The sequence below is a fragment of the Alligator sinensis genome, unplaced genomic scaffold (assembly GCF_000455745.1).
Source record: "Alligator sinensis unplaced genomic scaffold, ASM45574v1 scaffold343_1, whole genome shotgun sequence".
NCBI classification, from domain to species: Eukaryota; Metazoa; Chordata; order Crocodylia; family Alligatoridae; genus Alligator; species Alligator sinensis.
In genome coordinates this window covers 1,487,719-1,499,586 of record NW_005841947.1, presented here as the reverse complement: position 1 = coordinate 1,499,586, position 11,868 = coordinate 1,487,719, and the positions used below count along the sequence as shown (strand labels likewise).

The window sequence follows — 11,868 nt, the reverse complement described above, 5'->3', positions numbered from 1 at the left end:
GCATTCCTGTTTTTTAAAGATATGCAAGCAGACAACTGTAGTTGGGGTAAGGTTAAGGCAGTCTTTTGCAGCTCTCTTTGGTGTCCAGTGGAATCTCTCTATTTCTCTTTTACAGATAGTACCACTAATTTAGGGGGAGCTTCTTTGAAGAGTAAAAAAAATCCTTCATTGGAATGTGATTTTCTTCTGGAGAGAAGGAAGGTCTAAGATCAAAAAGGGATTTTCAGAAGCACATAGGTGTCTTAGGAGCACAAAATCTATTGCAAGTTGTGCTTCTGAGTCATTTTGACACTTCTGAAAACCCCAACCTAATGTCTCAGTGACAAATCTGGGTCTACTCCAATAACAATTTCCATGGCCTGTTGGGGTACGAACAATGTTTGTGGGACCTGGTTTAAGTTTAGATGGGTTACTTTAAGTAAATATTTGCATCAGGTATTTTAACAAAAATGCCATGCTGTAGCATGGGACAGCTCCACAAGTAGAAGCAAAAGTGAGCGCAGTGGTATAGACAAGACAGCAGCCTTTTTACTGCAGCGCCATCCAGGCTTCCTCAGAGCGAGTCTATGCAGTTCAGCAGTAAAAATAGCAGTGCCTGCTAGTGCTTACTCCTTACTATACAGTAATGCTCCCTGCACTGCTTCTGTTGGCAAAGCTGCAACAGTTGGAAACCTTCAGGCAAACTCTGCATAGGTGAGAGACTTGACTGTAGCTAACACACCTTCCAAAGGCAAGTTGCCTTCAAGGCATATTAGACCCCCTACTGCTTAGCTATATTTCTCTGTGTGCGTGGATGCATGTGTTCACATACATTTATGTAGGCATATGGTATATGTATTTTGCACATATTTATATTTCCCCTCCTGTGCTATTATTGTGCAGAGGCAGACAGCACATTCATGTACATTCTTGGGTTCACCAGTATGTGTGTTTATATATATAGATATATAATTGTGTGTGTGTATATGTATATATATGTCTGTGTGTATGAGAAACAGATGCACTGTAGGCAGATAAAGCAGATAAATTTAGATTCAAATAGAAGCATAAGTGTATAAATATAGACACTATATAGAGTGAAAGCAAGCAGATCAGCACAGTTTCATTATTACTTGCATTCTGTATAATAAAAGAGGAGCTGACATTGAAATGACTGAATGTCTGACACTGTGAGATTGCAGAAGAACATAGTGTAAGGTAAGAAAATAACCTTTCTCTCTAGCTTGAGGAGCAATTAAGCAAGAAGATTTTATGCCTTTAATTATTGCTTGATAAAAGTTTTTGCATGATCATTTTGAGGAGGGAGGCTGGAGACTGGAAAGTCGGTACAGATTTGTCATTTTAGCTTATTATAAGGAGATAAAATAAATATCTTGACCCAGATTCTGTGGAAGGGGAAGTGTCCCATCTAGCAAATGCAACACCCTATTTCTATTTTTATAATGAGCCTTATGCCCAATGATTGTCAACTCTCTGCTGCTTTTGGTACTGGTCAGTCTGCTTTCTTCAGGTTCAGCCAGTCTCTGAAAGTTGCCTTGCGTGGAAAACCTTGAGGGGAAAATTTAAAGTACATGAAAAAAATCACTATTCCTAAAATTCTGTTAGAGTGATGTGTATAAATATCACATTGTTCTATTCCATTTGTTAGTTGTTTTAAGTTTGCTTTACTGATGAAGACACCTTTTTGTTGCTCCAGTTAGCCTGGCAGGGCAGCCCAGATTTCAGATATCTACAGCACTGAAACTATGGAATTGGCTATTTAGAGACAAAAAGGTCGTCTTTATATTAGATTTAAATCAGTCCATATTTCTTGTAATTCAGTTTGATTAGAATACACAGAAACTTTTCTTCTTGCTTGGGCCTTTCAAACAGCCTGGAATTCCTGGGGATTTCCAAAAGACTGTAGTTATGTTCCTTTTGTTGGTAAATGGGATCATCAAAGGGGCAATTGGAATATGGTTGAAGTAAAGGACTAGTAGCCCAGAATTTGTTTCCAGTTGTGCCATTGATTCACTTTGTGACCTTTCCAGGCTACCTTGACCTTTTTGTGCCTTTTCCTCTACTTGTAAACTGGACTGATTGAAGTTCTCACAAGGATGGAGAGAGGAATAGTAGCTTCCTCTGTGGAAGTCTGTATTTATGAACTAAGGTATTGCTCAGCAGTGGTAAAGGAAGTTGAATATGGCTCTCTGGATTTGCAAAGATGTAAAGTGCACATTATTATTATACTACATTTACATCTGCAAACAGCCCATTTGTTTGTACCTTGTTTATTTATTTTCAAATAATCCCATTAGCTGATGAGCATCTTCAAGTTTCTCTGACTATTCTGACAAGTTTAATATAAAGTAGAAGAGAAAATAAACACCAATAAGTGCACACACAGAGAATGTAAGCAACATTAAGGGTGTGACAAAGCTTAAATAGTAGGAAATTCAAATAACAGGCTGGCACTTCCTTCATGATGTACCTTCTTCCTTTGGGTGTGAATATTGATAATTTTACCGTACATCCTAAAAGACCACCTGTATTTCCCTTGCTGAACATACACCAGGCTCCTGTTACTGCTACTTTTGGAAGTCACTGTATTTGTGGAGTCCTGTTTTGGGGCATGTTCAGTCTAATGGTAAAAATAAAAACTGGACCTTGGGATACCTGAGTTCTATTCTTGACTCCGTTGCTGACTCACCCGAGTCACTTAGTACCCATTTCTCAAACTAGGGTGCCTAAAGCTAAGTGCCTAGATGTGTAGTTTGACACTTAAATGCCCATATTAGGCAGCTAGTATTAGTACTGATTTAGGGGAAGATTTTTGTATGTCTAAGGCCAAATTTTCACAAGTGTTGTGATGCCTAAAGATGCAGAAAGGTACCTTTGAACATTTTCCCCTAAATGATTTAGGGGCTCATACCCACTTTCCAGCAGGATTTTGGCTCCCAAATCACTTAGGTGTTTTTGAAAATGTTGACATGAGTATTTAAATGTTGATTTATGCACCTATGTTCAGGCAGCCGATTTGGAAAATTGGGATTGATTCCCACTGTGGTTAATATGTTGTGCAAAGTGTCTCGTGTCTCACAGAGCTGTTGTGAGGCTTAATTGATACTTTCAAATATTTTAAGGTACCTGAATTAAACAAAGAGGAAGGTCTTAACTGAAACTTTGGGTGTGAATAATCATGTTCTGGGGAAGTCTCCTCTGATACTGACAGTTTTGATTCAATATTAGGAGACGTGCAGTGTGGCACTATCATTCTTCTGCAAGCTAACAAAGAAGGGAATGTACTTTACCCATATTTTGAGTATCCCTGAGTTACTTGGACTTCACCACAATGTTATGCCTGTTATTATACATTTTAAAAGTGGCATTAAAAGGACACAAGACTTGTATAAAATGCATACGGTCAGCTATAGCATTTTCAAAGACGCTTAGGACGCGTCTACAAGTGGCCGTATAGTGCCTTTGTTACTGCACCATCATTTAGTACTTCCTTTTGGAAATTTATAATGGAAACACTGACACAACCTCAATTATGCTGGTTCTGGCAGGGCTGACCATAGTAACCAGGGACCTTTTTCCTGTCTCTTTCTCCTCTAGTTTCCTTGGACTTTGTTTATTGTGTCCTTGCTTGTTGCACTGCTGGTACGTTTTAGCTACAGCGATCTTGGAGATCTGTCAGTGTATAGCAGTCATTAGGAAGCACACCAACTCATGTGGATTTTTTTATCTTTTCTTTCTTTCCTCATAGCTTCTGCTGTGTCATGGTCATTTCCAAATTGGTGGAGCCCAGCAAGTTCATGTGAAACAGAGGAGCCTGTAGGAGGAAAATAAAGGTAAATGCCAAAGCAAAACATGTTTCTTACCTCCTGCTTCACTGTAATGAAAAGTTTTACAATTTGTCTGCAGTGGGTTGGAGACTCTCTAACTAGTAGAAATAGCCCCACATTTATTTTTCTGTCGCTGCCATTTTTATATTCTCTCTTACTCATTTTGTTGTTATGTGACCCCAGCAGGCTCACACTATGTTCATCCCTTTTGTATGGTTATTGAAAGACACTATATTAAGAGAACACAACAATTGCCTAGTTAAGACTTTGTTTGTTTATAACCTTAACTCTGCTCCTTGTACATCTGCTGTAAAATACCATCTTTAATTACAGGATCACATGCTATTTCTCAGCAAATACAACTTAATTTACTGTTTTCTGCAATCTCACTAAGAGAAGACTCTCTTGCATGTGTCTGTTACTTCCAAGTATATTGCATCACATAAGAACCACAGTAGTGGAAGGTGATGTTAATTTGTTTAAGACTAAAGTTGTGGGAAAAAAATGATGATCCAGTATTATCTGAGAAATTAAGGACTAAGGTTGGCATGCACTGAAAGATCAACTTAAGTTTGTGCGTGCCAACCTATTTGGGGGATTTCTTGACTTTGAGCACTTAGCTATGCGCACTCCTAACCACATTTTTTGAGGGAAGAAAGAATAAAAGTTCATGGTAGGTAATTATTCCACTATATGTTTTCTTCTTTCCAACCCAGAATACCCTGTCTGCACAAGATGTGTGTTCAGTGAGAACAGGGGCAGCTATAGCTACTTGCCTCTTTCATTATATGGCAGTCTCAATAAGGTGGCAGGTCTTAATAACCTTTAAGACCTGGTTCTAGTACTATTCAGACCACTAAGCCTTGCATTGACTTCACAGGGATCAGAGTTAAGCTATCTGTGGGATCCTAGTATATGAAATTCTTAACTGTTTGAGACAATGCACATTTGAGGCAGGATTCCTGCCAAATTGCCAATTTTCACCTTATGTACCCAGCTCCTGCAGTGACACTGGCATGTAAAACCAAGTTTGCAGTAAACATTTATCAATAGGTAAAGGTCTGAACATTCCACCTCCCCCTTTTTCCCCACTCTCCTTGTATTCAAAACAAATGAACATTGTTCCAGCCTTCCTTTAAATGCTGACTTTAGACAGACACCAGGTCTAGAAGCAAAACTTTCAGAAAGTTTCAAATGACTGAACAAGTTGGTTAGAATGGAAACGAATCCTTCCTTTGCTGCCATTTGCTCCATAGCTGCCCAGCTACAAGACATATTTGAGTTATGGCCTAAACAGAGTAGGAACCCACACTTCTTGAGGCAAATTTGGGTCCCAGGCATAATTCACGGCAGAGTGCTCAGATATTTATGTCTAAGCACACATACATGCTCTGACTTGAAGTTACTCTGATTAACATGGGAACTGAGTTAAGCCCAATGTCCATTTCTTTATTTCTATATGTCCCCTACATCTCTTACAAAAATAAGATGACACATCTCAAGCCTTATGCCAGTGACCTATTGACTCTGAGCTATTGCTTGTGACTTCTATGGACCAATCCTTTTAATTAGCATTCTCCTATTCAAGAAAGGAAATATACCTTAGTACATTTTTATTGTCCCAGTCTCTCTCAATTGATATGTCTAGTGCATATTACATGCCTTGTTCCCCCTTTACAAATATTTTTTACTTTAGTAATTTAAGTATCAGTTTTACCCTAAAACAAACCAAAAAAGTTAGGCAGCTTGTGACTTTGTCTGCTAAACTTTTCTGGAGTACTTTCACTGCATTTTGCCCTGACCAAGAGGGAACAAAATTAATGAGCACATATAAGTAAGGAAGAGAAATGCATGATCTTTCTCCCTATCTCTGTCTGATCTAATAGCTCAACAGAGATCCAGAATGAATGGGATCTCATAGTATTAGTAGAGATGGCCCTGGGGGGGATGTAATAAAAAACAATGGGAAAGTTTAAATAGAATCTTTTGTTGGTGGTGGTGTTCAGGGGATTAATTAAATACTGTTCTTAAAAACCTCTGAATAGAAGAAGGGGTTCATACATTCTTAGACTGAAAGCTCTTTGGGACATGGTAATGTGTCTTACTCTGTTTATTACCCATTGTAATTAAGGGAAGCTTTGCCATTGAGCTCAGCGGGAGACAACAGGCAAAAGAGGATTTCACCCAGGCGGTATATGGGAGTTGACATATGTATAGCTTGGAGGATTGGGCCTATAATAATAATAATAATAGCTAGCTGTTGTCACAGATTTCTTTACAAGGGAATTGTATAACATATAACCTCTCTCCATTAAAGTGATTTCCCATTTCATGGGTTGATTATGGTAAAGAAAAGTTACCATAGTTCATCCTATTGTTTTTGCAGGATGTAATGTTGTGTAAGGCACACAGAGCTCCAAGCAGCTTATGGAAGCATAGAAGACATATCTGGAGAGATGGGGAAGGACTCAGTAAACTTTTGGAAAATGAGGGTGCTTATCAGTAGCGAGGGGGGACAGAATTTTACCTGCAGTTAGATGGGTTTGGCTGATCATGCTTGTCATTATAATTATGAAGCTATGACTGCCCAAGTTTGTTTTGCTTTGTGGCCAGATGCAGACGTTATACTTTTACTCGTGTGAAGGATCAGAAATCAGGCTACACCTGTAAAAGAACAGAATTTCAGCACACAAAACCTGTCTATATCCATAACACAACAGAAGTTCAGCACACAGATTGATTTTAAAAATGGCAGAACATGATCTAGGATTTACCCCCCTCCACCTCCACCTCCACAAAAGGGTTCTGTTTGTTACCAATCTAAACTATGCCAAAGGCAGAAAACCAAGTAACATAGATCAATTCCGCCTTGGGCTTTTTGAGTGTTTGTACCTAGCCTGCATATTTGGGATGGGGAGGTCCCAGCAAGTGAAAATGGCGGTGGGAAAGGAAGAGCCAGACTGGAATATGCCCAGTTCTTCCTCTTAGGTAGGGTGTAAGATAACAGGTGGTGACATCCATATCTCTGCATCGCTTCTTGAGGAAATAAATCGGACGTGGATGCATGCAAGCATTAGAAAGTGTGGGCATCTCTGCTTCCTCTTTGTCACCGGTTCTACACTCTATTGCAGAGCCTGTGCCTTCCTCTTCCTTTGGCTATCTAGTGCAAGAGCTGCCATAGCTGACTCGGCCTCTGGGCCCAATTTTAATACAAATACTTTAAAAAAAACAATGTTTCCAATAGTGCATAATGGGAAAGGTGAGGAGTGGGCACAGGAATTAAACCTTCATACCTGGCATCAGTGTCCCGTCCCTGTGTTGGGGACTGAGTCCCTCTAAATGGTTCTTCCCCTGCTGCCCATCTAGTGCTCCTCTCTCTTGCCCCAATGCACCCTTCTCTTTCTTTCACCCTGTGTATGTCTCACTCTTAGTGCTCTGAATTCATTACACGGAGTAGTGTAAATCAATAGTAAATGCTAGCCGCCCACTCTGTACTCAGTTACGCAACATCACATACTGCATACACAGAAAAAGGGAAAAAGCACACACAGCCTTTACATTCAAAAGCTCTTGCATAATTTTATTTTTCTGCAGCCAAAAAGAAAAAGGAAATAACAGATGGGGAGACTCTTTTTTTTCCCCCGCTTCTCAAAATGTTTGAGAGCAGAGGTACTTTAACATCCAGGGCCATTTCTAATTGCTCTAGCCTGCAGCTCAACAAGCCATTGTTGCCAGGGTCTTAACTTGCTTTTAAAATAGGACTTTCTTGACCCTTCCTGGTGCATGGTGCACTTTCCAGGTAATACAAGAAAAGCTCTTGTGAATGGTCTAAGGCTGGATGGGTTATTTGCTTATGGAAAGAGGGGGTTAAAAATAGCAAGTTAAACTACTTGGCACGTCTCAAAATGTGGAAGGGCAAAGCGATGATCAAGCAAGGCTGGATTGACTTCTCTGGATTTTTTTTCTTTCCTTTTTATTTTCTGAAAGCAAAATATTTCTTGATGTAATATTTATGTAAAAAGCCAGTTATGTAACCCTTGTCTGCCTCTTGCTTTTGTTACCTCACCGGACTGTACAGCTCTACTGCTTTTCCTCATGACAAAATGTATTCAAACCTGCAAATCCTGATGAAAAGGAAGAATGTCTGGGTGCCCACAGCACAGACTTTTATTTCTAGCCTCTTTAAAGGCTTCAGACCGGAAGACAATGGATCTATTTAAGATCTTTTTTTAGCTGGTGGAATTCTTATTGAGTATTTTCATGTCACAGTGTTCCCTCGAACATCTGTGACTTCTGCACTGCATGCCTTTTTTCTCTCTCTCTTTCTCCCCCACCCCCCTAACTTTGGATGTAGACAATGAAAGCTTTCTCCCCCTCCCCTCCAAAGCTCACCCCAACCATTCAGTCATTCACCAAATGACAGTGGTAAGTGCGGAAACATAGTAAAATTATCTGCTGGACCAAACGTCTGTTTATTAGTTCTTTTTCCTGTAAAATATTTGTTTCATTTAAATGATTGATGTCCACAGATATCCAGCAATTCTTCTGATAAGGGTAGTTTATTTTATTTTGTTTTATTATTAACTTCTGCCTGTCAAATAGACATACAAAGTGAAGTTTTGTACATCTGTATGAACTGTTCTCTCCCTGGAAAGAGGAACTAAGATCAGGGATTTTGGGAGATGTGGAAACAGCAGAAGGGATTGTTTCAAGGAAGTTTGATGTTCCTTGATTTTTTTTTTTAAAGGAAAATGTTTTTCCACATTTATTGAAACATATGGATCTTTGCCACCTTCATCCAATGAAAACTCTAGCCCATTACTCCCTACTGGTGTACCTTCTTGGTCAGATTTTCCTCAATGTAAGTTTGCGAATTGTGCTGATGATATATCAAGGGTACCCTGGGCCGAATACAAAGTCACAGGACCTGATTTTCTGTTATAACAAAAAACTGCTCTGGGTCTGAAAATAAGCCATATCATTCACTTCAAGACCCTCTTTATATGTACAGGGTAATGTTAAAAAGGGCTTTATAGTGACAGTGGGTGCCTCATTAATCCACTCCTGGGTGCATGTCTACACGTGCACCCCTTGAGTGTAAATTTGCAACTGGAGCAGTTCAGTCCAGGGCTGCTCCTGTCTTGCTTTGCCCTCCTGTAGCAGCCAGGGGGAGCTCCAGGCTGCCCTGGGTGCCACCCTTGGGCTGGCAGAGGGCATGGGGATCAGGCCTGGGCTCCAGGGAGTTGGGGGGAACTGTCTGGGAGCCGGAGACAGCTCCAGCTGCATGGAGTTTGGGGTAATTGCCCAGCTTGGTGTTGCTGGCTTGGGGTGACACCCCATGCTTGAACATGGGGGTAAGTAACACGGGGACCAGGGAGAGACATTGTGAGGAAGGGAGCCGCACTTGGACCGGGGGGTGGGGGGACGGGAATGCAAGGGGGAAGCGGCACCGGACACTGGGGGAGAGACACAAGAGGTACTCAGTGCTAGGACCGGAGTGGGAGATGGAGGAGGAAGCAGCATTGGGACTGGGTGGGAGACATGAGGAGGCAGCAGCACCAGGACTTGTGGGGAAGCAGTGCCTGGACCTGGGAGAGATGCGAGAGGGAAGCAGCACTGCTTCTCCCCCCTTGTTTCCCCCTGATCCCAGTGCTGCTTCTTCCCCTGTTCCTGGTGCTGCTTTTCCCCTCACATCTGCCTGCAATCCTGGTGCTGCTCAGTTCCCAGCTCCTGGCAGCATGGGTGGGGAGCGGGAGCCAACTGGTGCGTGCACTGCCTGGATAGCAGCAGGGCTGGGGGATTGGGGAGCTCTCTGTCCCCTCAGTCCTGCCACTGCCCACACACCGCATGCCCTAGTCAGCTTCTGCTCCCTGCTTGTGCCTGCAGGGAGCCAAGAGATGAGTAGCTCCAGGACCAGGGACGGAGAGCTGTTACATCAAACTGGTCATCTGTTACATAAAACCAGTCACTACAAATTTCCCAGGGGATTTTGTATGGACTTTGAGCAAGAAGGGGTTAATGTTACACAGACAGAGAAAGCTCTTTGATGTTCAGACATCTTTTCAGCTGTGATCCTTGAGACAGAGACTTCAAATGAAAATAGGCTGTTTGTGAAAATAGGAAGAGGTTTGAACTCTGCAAGTTTTCATATTTCACAACAAAACCCAGGGAGCAGATCTAGAATCAGAAGTCTGTCAGGGAACTTGAATTCACCTCCAGATTCAGAAACTGATTCCTTGGACAAGTCACTTTGTCTCTCTCTGCCTCTGTTTATCCCTCTCTACAATAGGGAGAAAAAAGATGCTTGACTTGTTATTTCCCACACAAGTGTTGCAAGGTTACTTAGTTACTGTGTAACAAAGTGCTTTGAGATCCACTGATAGGATGCACTAAAATCAGCAGTGAGGAAAAATATTTTTTTAAGCTCAAGGACATGTTTAGCACAAATATAAATGACCAGGTATAAATCTAAGCTGGAAATTAGAGGGCTTGTATCCATCAGAGGGATGGCTTCTGATATGAATCGTTTGGCCAAAAAAACAAACAAGCTGTAAGATGGAGCATATCTAATGTATAAGCGGGATTTATGGCCTGATTGCCTACAGTAGCAGGGACTGGACTCTGACCCAGGAGATGCCCCTTGGCCATATGTTTATTAAGAGTTGGCTGATGTTTGCAAACTGCTTTGAAGTTGCAAGGCATTACACAAGTGCTGAATATGATGGTAGTTACTACGATGACTATATCATAGAATTATAGAAAATTAGGATCGGAAGGGACCTCAGGAGGTCAGCTAGTCCAACCCCCTGTTCAAAGCAGGACTGTCCCCAACTAGATCATCCCAGCCAAGGCTTTGTCTGTCTGGGTCTTAAACACCTCCAAGGATGGATATTCTGCTGTCTCTCTGGGTAACTGGTTCCAGTGCTTTACTACCCTCCTAGTAAGAGAGTTTTTCCTCATATCTAACCTAAACTTCCCTTGCTGCAACTTGAGACCATTGCTCTTTGTTCTGTCATCTGTCACCACTGAGACCAGTCTAGTTTCATCCTTCTTGGAGCCATCCTTCAGGTAGTTGAAGATTGGTATTCAACCTTCCTCCTTTTCCCCCTTCCCCCATCTTCTGTTCTGCAGACTAAATAAGTCCAGTTCCCTCAGCCTCTCCTCATAAATTATGTGCCCCAGCCCCCTCACCATTTCATTGCCCTCCACTGGACTCTTAAATTTGTCCGCATCCTTTCTGCAGTGGGGGGCCCAAAACGGGACACAGTACTCCAGATATGGCCTCACCATTGCCCTCGATCTGCTGGCCTTGCTCCTACTAATGTAGCCCACTGTGCTGTTAGCCTTCTTGGAAATAAGGGCACACTGTTGGCTCATATTCAGTTTATTGTCCACTGTAACCCCCAGGTTCCTTTCTGCAGAGCTGCTGCCCAGCCAGTCAGTCCTCAGCCTGTACTGATGCATGGGATTGTTCCATCCTAAAAGCAGGACTTTCTACTTGTCCTTGTTGAATCTCATGAGATTTCTTTTGGTCCAGTTCTCCAATTTGTCCAGGTCTCTCTGAATCCTAGCCCTACCCTCCAGCATATCTACTACTCCCCCCAGCTTGGTGTTATCTGCAAACTTGCAGAGGGTGCACTCTACCCATCTTCCAGGTATTTGATGAAGATATTGAACAAAACTGGCCCCAGGAGTGACTCCTGGGGCACTCCAATTGATACTGGTTTCCAACGAAACATTGAGCCACTGATTTCTATCCATTCATCCAACCCATACTTCCTTAGCTTGCTTGCAAGAATGTTGTGAGATACTGTATTAAAAGGCTTGCTAAAGTCAAGGTATAATCATGACTGGCTGGGGTTGATGAGGTGTCCCAAAGTTGATCGGGTGACCCACTTCCTCATGGGTCTGTTCTTTAGTTTTCTAGATAGCACTAATCACAACAAGAATTACAAAGTCAGAGTGGGTTAACAGAACCCAAAGGGTTGAAACACAGGTTGTGTGTTTTTTCTTCCTGCAAGGCACTTTCTTTTTTTCAGGC

General features: G+C 41.8%; 1 protein-coding gene across 37 annotated transcripts in view; it reads left to right on the top strand.

The window, feature by feature from the left end:
- Positions 1 to 11,868, top strand: part of ZBTB20 (zinc finger and BTB domain containing 20) — a 621,054-nt gene that overhangs the window by 298,851 nt on the left and 310,335 nt on the right. For all 37 annotated transcript variants that reach the window (XR_003093196.1, XM_025199647.1, XM_025199650.1 and 34 more), the window contains one exon: positions 3,749 to 3,833. The gene's annotated coding sequence lies outside the window, so the exon portion shown is untranslated. The remainder of the gene's footprint in view (positions 1 to 3,748; positions 3,834 to 11,868) is intronic.